We start from the raw sequence: 12,013 nt of genomic DNA, 5'->3' as shown, positions 1-12,013 counted from the left end.
ATATTTGGACTGTCAAATCAAAGGTAGACTCATACCCCTAGACCAGCAAGCCCTGATTGAACTTTTCTTCTTGGTTATGTGTCACTGTTGGGCTCCCCCATTTATTTGGCAAAATGAAATCCTCTAGTGGTCATAGTAAAACGTTATTTTACTGTTTGTAAAAGTCATATTTGGTGTTCACCCTCCTAAAATATAGAAAAAGTACCCCATGTGCATCTGGCTTCCATCAACTGTAATTGACAAATGAATATATATTGATGGAGGGAGGAAGTGGCTTCGTGGTTGTCACTGCTGCATTACAGTAAAAAGGTTGTGGAATTGCTTCTCACTCTTCTTTCTTAGTGGAGTTTGCATGTTCTCCCTGTGCTTGTCTGGGTTCTCTCCACGTAATCCAACTTCCTCTCTTATCCAAAACACATGCAGGTTAGGTCAAATTGGAAACTTTAAAATCACCTGTGAATGTGTTTGTTTGTCTAGATGTGGCCCTGTGATAGACTGCCGTTCTGTCTGGTGTGTACCCCGCCTTGAGCAAAATGACGGCTGAGATAGTCTTCAACTCCCTCGTGTCCCTTCATGGGACTAAGCGGGTATAGAGAATGAATGAATGTCTGTCATTCTGACTTTGATCAGCTGTTTCCTTCCTGAATTGACTTTGATCGCTGACTCACCAATTATATTCCATTTTTCTGACTCTCTGCTCTTCACTATTTGAACGACTTTTGAGCCATTGATTGTTGGAGCCACTGGACCCTGTGTGGTTGCTTGGCTGCAATCGTTCCCTCTTTTACCTCTGCCACTGACGTTTGGCAAAGGTTATGTTTTCACCTCTGTTTGTTTGTTTGTCTGTTTGTGAACAGCCTATTACCCCAAATTTTTCATATATTGTTATGAAATTTTTACAGAGGATTCATATGCTGATAAGCAAGAACTGATTCAGGAAAAATCTTGGAAAATTGGAAAAATCTCTATCCTTTAACACTAAATGAATATTCAAAAATTCATAACTGTCAAAAAAGTTCACATTTCTTTCATATTTGAGAGCATTTGAGAGGCAACAGTGCTAACCACTATACCACGTGCTGCCTGGAATGTATATTATAACGTATATTTTACATTATATCTTTATCAAATGTGCCCCAATCACTCTTATATTTGACAGATAAGTGCAGACTGGCACTCACTATCACCTGACAAAGTTTGATCCAGATCTCATCCGGATTGTGGATTTTGTGGACATTTGAATTTAAAATGGAAAAGCCCATTTAGTGTACATCTTACATTATATCTTAATCAAAAGTGCCTCAGTCACTCTCATTTGTGACAATGAGGTGTAAACTGACACTCTCAATGAATACACTAAGTTTGATCTGTATTGCAGATTTAGCAAATATTTGATTATAACATTGAAAAGGCCTTTTGATCAATTTTATATTATATTTTAGCTTATGAAAAGCCACTTCTAACAGGACTGTGACTTTGAACATTTTTCCCGAAGTAAAAATTTGTGGAATTGGTAACTTGTGGTGGGAGAGGTTTGTGTTCTACGAGTGCAGTGCTCTAGTTTTCTGCAGAAAAAATAAAAATAAATCCCATAGTTGAAGGAACACCTTTGGAGTAAGTTCTATAGTTTGTTGCAAGCATTCATGTGATGGTTAGGAATTAAAGTAAGGGCTTGTCCAGGATTTGAACCCGAGACCTCTCGCACCCTAAGCGAGAATCATACCCATAGACCAACAAGCCATGAGTTTGAGTGTCTGTGATTGCACTTTTCATCTGGGTGATGTGGCATTGTTGTGCTTCTGCATCTCCTTTGGTAAAACAGCATCATCTAGTGGTCATGATAAAAGTTTATTTTACTCTGTGATATTCATATTTTATGTAAACACTGTTGAAAGTTGAAAGGTATTCCACATGGATCTGATGATATAAATTTTGGCACCACATTTTTCAGTCACTCTTTAGCCTGCAGTGCTCATTGATCTAATATGATGATGAAGCTTTGAGCCCTCTGTAATGATGGATTTGGAATGAAAAACTAGCTTGTTCAGTGTCACCTGATGTGATTGGTGGGAATACCTCTGGAGTGTTGGAGAGTTACTGTCCAGTGTTACTAGAGTTGCGCACAGAACTGCGGCCAGCCTAGAGCACAATACAGCAAGGAGCCAAGGGTTGTTTGTGCTCATGCAGGTACTGACCACGCTGGGGTTCCTGACAACAGGGGCATTCTAGCATGAGCTGTTCGATCCGTCAGGAGTGTGCCAGTCAACCTTGAGCCGAGCCATGCGAACCCATCGGTCCCTCTTGCAGCAGGTGTCGGCCAAATTCCAGGTGACACGCACGAACAGCTAACACCGCTCGTTTGGCACTTAGAAAATGTGTGGCCATTTGCACTCTTGGCACGACAACAGTATTTCACTGTCATGCTGACAGTGAAATTTGTCTAAGTTCCCCACGAGTGTGGCTTTGGTGTGTGCGCTGAACTAACAGGAGGTGTGGCCGCCGACAGAAGTGGCTGTGGAGATCTGTCGTTCTGGACATCCCAACTGGACAACACGTACTATATTTGGACAGACATGAACTAACAACTGCCCACTGTGACGCGCTTGTGTCTGTTTGTTGTCATCACGTGGACATAAATCAAAACATATATCGCTCTAGCGTTATATGCTGTGGACTGCAGTGTGCACGCGCTCCCTTGCTACAGCCTATTGATAGGCTGTCCCCAGGTTGAAACGGACCATCAGATCAGAACATGCAGTGGGAAATCTGACTTTCACATCACCCACGTGAGCTCTGTTCCATATGATGCTGTGTCAGTTCTGGCACGCCATGCACAAGACATGCGTGTCGGGCAGGATGCGCCAGCAGATGTGGACATGAAAAGAGCGAACTGCTTCTCATTCATGTCATTTCATGACTGTATGTCTGTGACCGTGGGTCATCTACAGAGGAACAGACAGATCACATTTGTATTGCCCGCTTGATAAGAGGGATTCAATATAAAATGCTGTGTTTTTTATGGTGTATGGGTTTATTTTTATTTTTTAAATACATCCATCTCTTTGTTGATTTCAGGCATTTTCCCCACACGATTTCCAGTGGCGGTAGCTCAGTGGTAAAGTTTCGGGCTAGCAGTCAATAAAGTGCAGGTATGAATCCCGTGGGTGGTATGTTTTTTTTTTTAAATTCCATATCAGCGGCGCAATGTGGTTCCACAGGTACCAGCTGGTTGTATTTTTTTTAATTTTTTTCTTTATTCCACATCAGCTGTGCGATGTGGTGCACCTCGCACTGCTCGAAAGACAGTCGCGTGCACGAACCCTCGCACCAGGATCGTGCACGCCTGTCCGTCGGTACGATGTTTTGTGGTGCGCTAATTCGAACTGTTTTTCCGTATTTGACCAAACTTTGCACTATGTGTGAAGGGGCCCTAATGTTGTGAATGTCAAACACTCTCAGCCTCCTAATTTCTTTTAACTTCCATGTGTGTGTGTGTGCTGCTCTGAGCTCACAATGGCCTCACACACACACACACACACACACGCTCCCGCTAACTTTTTCCCAGATTCATGTTTATTCTGTTTTCAAGGGTACCAAATAAATAAATGGTACTGCATTTATATAGCGCTTTTCCATCTGCATCAAACGCTCAAAGTGCTTTACAATAATGCCTCACATTCACCTCGATGTCAGGGTGCTGCCATGCAAGGTGCCCAATACACACCGGGAGCAACTAGGGGATTAAGGACCTTGCCCAAGGGCCCTTAGTGATTTTCCGGTCAGGCTGGGATTTGAACCAAGGCTCCTCTTGTCTCGAGCCCAACGCTTATCCACTAGACCATCACCTCTAACAAATAAACTATCCCTGTGTGTCTCCATGTCATGTCCATGTGAAGCTCACACTCTGTATAAATTCTTTTCTGTCATGTTGATTAATCTGATGGAGTGGGAATTCCCAGCTTCCAGGGCCTATTTACATGCATTTGCATATTTAAATTGGGTGTGGAAAGGGAGGAGCTTGGTGCTTGTGCATGTGTGCTCAATTCCATGTTGATTGGGATGTACAAGCGGAAGGTGCTTGAATCCATGCGTACGCACACTTTGATATATCTTACGCCAGTTTCTGACGTATGCCATGTTTCAGTAGGAAATCTACACAAGTCTTTATACATGAGGCCCCTGGTGAAGTCCTTGAAACTTTATAGCAAGTTGTTATTGGCTTGTCTGAAACCATACAGTAAGTCTACAACATTTTTTACTGACATGTCTTGACCATTGTTATTCGTAAGGAATAACACCAAACATGCTGGTTAGGTCATTTGTTGACACTAAATTGATTCTCCATGTGAATGAGTGTGTCTGACTATGTGTTAGCCCTGCAATACACTGGCCCAGTGTATATCCTCCCTCTTGCTCAGTAACTGCTAGGACAGTCTGCAGCTCCCCCAAATCCCTTAATGGGTATAAATGGGTATAGAATATGAATGAATGTCTGTCATTCTGACTTTTATCAGCATTTTCCTTCACTGTTACCATCCTGAACTGGCTTTGATCTAGGGTTGCATGTTATTGGAAAAAACTGACACTATTTATTATTTTTTTGCACATAGCGATATGTATTGCGATATGTTTTTTTTTTTTTTCCACAAAATACACACATGGAGAAAAATCTACATCTAAACTAATTTTAGCAGTTCATCTGTTTATCATTTTGTTTTTAAAAGTCAGATTTTGTGTACACTCTCCTGAAATGTATAAAAACAATTTAAAGAAAGTTATTACTGTTTTGTTTGTGTGAGTACATGTGTTTTTGACTGACATCTGTTGATCATTGTCATTAGTAGGGAATAGTCCCAAACAAAATGCTGCTTACAACAGATGAAACATGATTATGGTAAATTAAAATCTGAATATCTTGACATGTGCCTCAGTATACTAGTTCATTTAGTTTATAAGTATGTACAGGTCTCAGTCATTTCAAAGTAAATACATTTATAAATGTTACTGTGAGATACAAGAATTAAAATGAGGGCTTGTCTGGGATTTGAACCCGGGACCTCTTGCACCCTAAGCAAGAATCATACCCCTAGACCAACAAGCCATGTTTTTATAACTCTGTGATTGTACTTTCCATCTTGGTGATGTGGCAGTGTGAAGCTCCCACATCTAGTCTGGTAATACAGCATCCTCTAGTGGTCATAATTGCATAATTCATTTTCTGTTTGGGATGATCATATTTTGCATGCACCCTCCCAAATTATAAAAAATATATATATGTATTTATTCTGTGTGAGTCTGTGTATCATCTTTAAATTTTATGATGTGTTTGGACCATTGTTTCTCAATTACTCTTTGGACTTTGGACTCATCATCTTAATTTAATAATAAGGAAACTGTGTTTTCTGCAGCATGAAACATTATAGAACATTGCTGTCCTCTGACTTGTCTGAGCACGTCTAGTAAGTACACAGCATTTTAGACGGCCATCTATTAACCGCTGTTATTAGTAATCAATGATAACAAACAAACCCCTGCCTGAAACAGATAAAAAAATATTAGAGTAAAGATGAAATGGCATGACATATAGCCCATTACGTTTGCAGTCATGTCCAGGCCATAGGTCTAGGTTCATCAAGCATCCTTTTATATTTACTTACTTTTTCTTAAGTTGATACACACAGCCATGTCTATGTGCCATAAGTGTACTTGACAGAGTGTCACATTTCCTTTTTAGCAAACCCAAATCATCATTTTGCACTGAGTAGGATGTTATCTGTTGATGTTTTCAGACACATTGTAGCATATTGGCACCCACTCCAATTCATATGCAGTGAATGAATTTTATTTGCAGATGCTAATTTCAAGAAACATTACAGATGGATAGGATGATCCATAGACCTCAGCAGCAAGAATGAAATCTACTGATACCCTTCCACCCAAAATAAAATAGATAAATAATGTAACAAGTGGAAGTAATCGTCAAATCAGTAAGCGAAATACTGCACACTTTTGGTATCTATTCAGGATACAAAGTTAATCAAAAGAAAAGTTCCATACTTTTGTTGAACAGAGACAACCCACCAATTCAAACGCAGTTTACAAGTACCTATGAAGGCTTTACTTAGGGATCAAAATTGTTCCTGACATTAACAAACTTGTTCCTGTAAATTATGACCCACTGCTTCAAAAAGTACAAGAGTCTCTGGATAGATGGGGTGGGATGCCAATCTCAATGTTAGACCGTGTAAACATAATTAAAATGTCCATTCTCCCAAAATTCCTCTATCTTTTCCAGTCTATCCCTATGCACCTCCCAGCACCTTTCTTTTCTTCTGTATCTAAGACTCTTACTAAATTCATATGGAATGATAAGCGTCCAAGGTTACAACTGTCACTTTTATACTTGCCTTATGATCGAGGGGGGCTTGCAGTGCCCAACATCAAACTGTATTACTGGGCAGCCCAACTGAGTGCTGCTGCATTTTGCTTTTCTGAAATTGATACCCCATCTTGGATACATCTGGAAAATGCTGGATTAGAACTACCACTAAAATCATACATCTATTCTGCAGAAACTAAATTTTTACTAAAAAACACAAAAAAACCTTTTCTCCGTAACACTATAACAATTTGGCACCAATCACACACTGTACTAAATGAAGAATAAACTCTCAGGTTTGTCACCAATTTGGGGTAACAATATGTTTAAACCAGGAAGAGCAGACATGGGATTTAAACTATGGATAAAGAAAGGTCTAAGTAAAATTAAAGACTTATATAGTGAAGGAACATTGATGTAATTTGAACAATTGATAGACAAATTTAATTTGCCAAAGAAACACTTCTTTAAATACCTACAACTCAGAAGTTTTATAACCATCATTCTCAAAACAACCACTGAGCATCCATTATCTACCATAGAGAATCATTGTGTTAACCATCATAAAAGCAGAGGCCACCTCTCCAAATTCTATAGTATTTTACTTGATTCATGTAAAGAAAATACCCTCTCATATCTGCAGGCCTGGAAAACTGACTTGGAAGTTGACATTTCTGTAGAGGAATGGAGTAAAGCCTGTCTTCAGGCACAAAAACAATCAATCAACACTAAATTCAGGCTACTACAATATAAGTGGATACTTTAGAACTTATACTATAACACCTGTAAAACTCCATTATTTCAATCCTAATATCCCAGATGTCTGTGTAAAGTGTAGCAGCGAAAAGGGCACTCTTTTTTCATTGCATGTGGCAGTGTGTAGAAATTCATTTGTTTTGGAAGGAGATCACTTGCATCATTTCTGATTTAATTAACTGTAATATGCCAGTGGACAGTAAATTCTGTATCCTACACATCATTCCAAACACTTTTAAAGGAACGTCAAATGAAAGAAAACTCGTAAATTTTTGTTTATTGCAGGCCAAACATGTAATTGCCTTAAACTGGAAAGAAATGGAGAGACCAAAAGTGAATCATTGGATCAAACTGATGTCCAGCAACTTGGCATTGGAAAAACTGAGCTACATTTCTAAAGGAATGTTTGAGGACTTTAAAGACATTTGGTTGCCCTTTCTTCGCGTTGTGAAAAACTTCGACATGTAAACTTTTTAATTTAACTTGAGTGAACCGTGTGCCTTTGGGTGGGGGGTGGGAGGTTTTATGGTTGTGAGTGCTTTTTTGTTTGTTTGTTTTATTAGTATTGTAATTTCATGTCTTATAAGCAAAATTTCAATAAAAATATTTATGAAAAAAAAAACAATTGGAAGTAATCAGTGCAGTGATCTAATAGCATGATAGCTCTGCATGTTTTCTTGTGTTAAAGTGCTAACTGCAGCTCAGTACCCTTGGAAGTTAGCTGTCTTGCATTTTTCTTTGCTTTTTTGCTCTTCATAGCTAATTAAGTCAGTCAGGTTTGCTCAGCCTATAAAGAACTGACAGATTTAGCAAATCAGGTATGGACAGAGCTGTGACAGCTTGAAATGTGCTGGGCAGCTAGGTTATATCCAAGAGCAGAGTTGTAAACCATGTTGCATGTTTTCCCCGTGTTTGCGTGGGTTCCCTCCTGGTGCTTCAGCTTCCTGCCACATCCAAAGACATGCAGGTTAGGTGGATTGGAAACTTTAAATTGTCTGTAGGTGTGCGTGCAGTTGTGAATGTGCTTGTTTGTCTATATGTGGCTCTGCTACAGATTATCATCCTGTCCAGGGTGTACCCTGCCTCACGCACTGTGACTGCTGGGATACGCTCCAGCCTCCTCGTGACCCTTAACTGGAGTAAACAGTTGAAGATGAGCGAGTGATGTATGTATGTAAGGAAATAAAAGGGCACCACCCACCTGGCAGTGAAGCACCGTGGAAGTCAATTGTCCAATTATTTGTGGGAGTGACAACTCAAAAATAAAGTGCTGTAGTTTTGACACTGTTCACCCAATTTGGATGCAGTAATTCCTGTATTATACCTAACAGTCTGAATTGTAGGATCATGTAATATGAATGTTTTTCATTGTTTGCTTTTCAACCTAACATGCTCTGGCAGAAATAATACCTCTAAATATATATGCCTCTAACTGTGTCTACTGATCTCCATATTTATTAACATTCAGTCCTACGAAGCATCTTATTCAGGCAATAAAAGGTCAGAAGGCTTAAGCACGGAATGGAAAAAGGCACATTTTGCGAACTATAGTTTATTATGTTCATCTGCTCAAATCTTAGACCACTTGGTTTTAAAATGAGCTACTGATAGAGTAAGGATCAAATGTGATATAATATAAAGGTACAAGCTTGAGAAAGAAGCAAAGGAAAAGTAATAAAACAAAAGTTAACTGCATGTTTAGCAATTCCCTTTCTTTCCTATAGAGAGCGATAACGTGCTATATTTGCAGTCTTCCTTTAATAATTTATTTTAATCAATATAAAATGCATCATATAGTATGAGCACAAGCTAAAAAAATAGTTTGTTGAAATAATTTTTTTATATAATGGTAGCATATGTTTTTAGTAGACCTAATAATGCTATTTGATAAATGATGCAGCTCCATCTTTCCCAATGATTTCCTGGTGAATGAGGGTTGGATTTAGTCTTGCATACACATTTTAAATAGAAATATAAGTAATTTTGGGGAATTGTCATTTAGATTCATCACTACGCACACAAAAATGTGACTGCATATTGTCTTATTCAAAGTGGTATTAAATGAATGCTTTTTAATTAAATTAAGTTGATCAACACAGATGGAATGAATCTATACTGTGGTACTTGATTTAACACTGTTTTGAATGGAACCATATGAAGTGACTGGAGTGTTAATTTGTACAATGGTTTGATGAATCTACATGTTTCACAAAATCAGATTTATAAAAATAATTTTCCACCCCTAATCTTATACTTACACATTTATTAAGGAAAAGGTAGGCTGTCCACACCACAGAATAAGGCTGTTTTTTGTTTTGTTTTTTTTTGGGTTGGTTGGTTGGTTTTTAGATTTTCTCTGTGTCTTATACCCTTCTTTTACTTCTGCTGAATGTTTTGAAGACATGAATGCAAATGTTCCAGAAAAGGAATGTTCTTTACCGACTGTTATTGTGGCAAGTGACAGATTATTAGGACAACTGTGCATTTTGAATTCAGACGGCATAGCGAGCATCCTAATTATGCAGACTCAATGACAATTACTTATCTAAATCCTTTGAGGTGTTAAACAAAGCTGACTCTATACATTGTGTGTGAGAGAGACATATGCAGTCAGTTGGAACCTTTTTGGGGTTTTTTTTGTTTTTGTTTGTTTGTTTGTTTTTTGCACATAGTGTCTGTCATGATCCTGTTTGATAGGATGTGGGGGAAAAAAAATCCATGATTCACATGCTGTTTTGCCAGCAGATAAATACAAAAACACAATAGCTTTTAAAGGCTAAAATATGTGTAATATGTAGACAAAATGTTTTATATACAGGGCCAAATATGCAGAGAGTACATACTATATTGTTTAGCTTAGGTGATAATCAAAATGATCAATAAGATCTCACACACACACACACACACACACATATCAAATCAATTTTATTTATATAGCGCCAAATCACAACAAACAGTCGCCCCAAGGCGCTTTATATTGTAAGGCAAAAGCCATACAATAATTACAGAAAAACCCCAACGGTCAAAACGACCCCCTATGAGCAAGCACTTGGCGACAGTGGGAAGGAAAAAGAGGTGAATAAAAAGAAACACTGGGTGCATCATGGGAAACCCCCCAACAGTCTAAGTCTATAGCAGCATAACTAAGGGATGGTTCAGGGTCACCTGATCCAGCCCTAACTATAAGCTTTTTCAAAAAGGAAAGTTTTAAGCTTAATCTTAAAAGTAGAGAGGGTGTCTGTCTCCCTAATCCGAATTGGGAGCTGGTTCCACAGGAGAGGAGCCTGAAAGCTGAAGGCTCTGCCTCCCATTCTACTCTTAAAAACCCTAGGAACTACAAGTAAGCCTGCAGTCTGAGAGCGAAGCGCTCTATTGGGGTGATGTGGTACTAAGAGGTCCCTAAGATAAGATGGGACCTGATTATTCAAAACCTTATAAGTAAGAAGAAGAATTTTAAATTCTATTCTGGAATTAACAGGGAGCCAATGAAGAGAGGCCAATATGGGTGAAATATGCTCTCTCCTTCTAGTCCCTGTCAGCACTCTAGCTGCAGCATTTTGAATTAACTGAAGGCTTTTCAGGGAACTTTTAGGATAACCTGATAATGAATTACAGTAGTCCAGCCTAGAAGAAATAAATGCATGAATTAGCTTTTCAGCATCACTCTGAGACGAGACCTTTCTAATTTTAGAGATATTGCGCAAATGCAAAAAAGCAGTCCTACATATTTGCTTAATATGTGCATTGATCAAAAATGACTCCAAGATTTCTCACAGTATTACTGGAGGTCAGGGTAATGCCATCCAGAGTAAGGATCTGGTTAGACACCATTTTTCTAAGATTTGTGGGGCCAAGTACAACTTCAGTTTTATCTGAATTTAAAAGCAGGAAATTAGAGGTCATCCATGTCTTTATGTCTGAAATACATTCCTGCAGTTTAACTAATTGGTGTGTGTCCTCTGGCTTCATGGATAGATAAAGCTGGGTATCATCTGCGTAACAATGAAAATTTAAGCAATGCCGTCTAATAATACTGCCTAAGGGAAGCATGTATAAAGTGAATAAAATTGGTCCTAGCACAGAACCTTGTGGAACTCCATAATTAACCTTAGTCTGTGAAGAAGACTCCCCATTTACATGAACAAATTGTAATTTATTAGATATGATTCAAATCATTGCAGTGCAGTGCCTTTAATACCTATGGCATGCATATATATATATATATATATATATATATATATATATATATATATATATATATATATATATATACACACACACACGAGGTCTGTCAATAAAGTATAGGTCCTTTTTATTTTTTTCAAAAACTATATGGATTTCATTCATATGTTTTTACGTCAGACATGCTTGAACCCTCCTGCGCATGCGTGAGTTTTTCCACGCCTGTCGGTGACGTCATTCGCCTGTGAGCACTCCTTGTGGGAGGAGTCGTCCAGCCCCTCGTCGGAATTCCTTTGTCTGAGAAGTTGCTGAGAGACTGGCGCTTTGTTTGATCAAAATTTTTTCTAAACCTGTGAGACACATCGAAGTGGACACGGTTCGAAAAATTAAGCTGGTTTTCGGTGAAAATTTTAACGGCTGATGAGAGATTTTGAGTTGATACTGTCGCTTTAAGGACTTCCCACGGTGTGAGACGTCGCGCAGCGCTCTCAGGCGCCGTCGTCAGCCTTTTTCAAGCTGAAAACCTCCACATTTCAGGCTCTATTGATCCAGGACGTCGTGAGAGAACAGAGAAGTTTCAGAAGAAGTCGGTTTCAGCATTTTATCCGGATATTCCACTGTTAAAGGAGATTTTCTTTAATGAAAGACGTGCGTACGGATTGCAGCGTCGGCTCGCAGCCGCTGCGACGCTCCTCC

At 38.9% G+C, this 12,013-nt stretch overlaps 2 non-coding genes across 2 annotated transcripts; both read right to left on the bottom strand.

Moving 5' to 3' along the window:
* Positions 1 to 1,668: 1,668 nt before the first annotated feature.
* Positions 1,669 to 1,740, bottom strand: trnap-agg. Its single transcript has one exon. It is a non-coding gene; the product is annotated as a tRNA-Pro (tRNA).
* Positions 1,741 to 5,029: 3,289 nt separating this feature from the next.
* trnap-agg lies at positions 5,030 to 5,101 on the bottom strand. Its single transcript has one exon. It is a non-coding gene; the product is annotated as a tRNA-Pro (tRNA).
* Positions 5,102 to 12,013: the final 6,912 nt, after the last annotated feature.

This window comes from Thalassophryne amazonica, chromosome 8, assembly GCF_902500255.1.
Source record: "Thalassophryne amazonica chromosome 8, fThaAma1.1, whole genome shotgun sequence".
Lineage (NCBI taxonomy): Eukaryota > Metazoa > Chordata > Actinopteri > Batrachoidiformes > Batrachoididae > Thalassophryne > Thalassophryne amazonica.
Note: the sequence above shows the minus strand (reverse complement) of the source record. Positions and strands in the feature narration are given on the sequence as shown.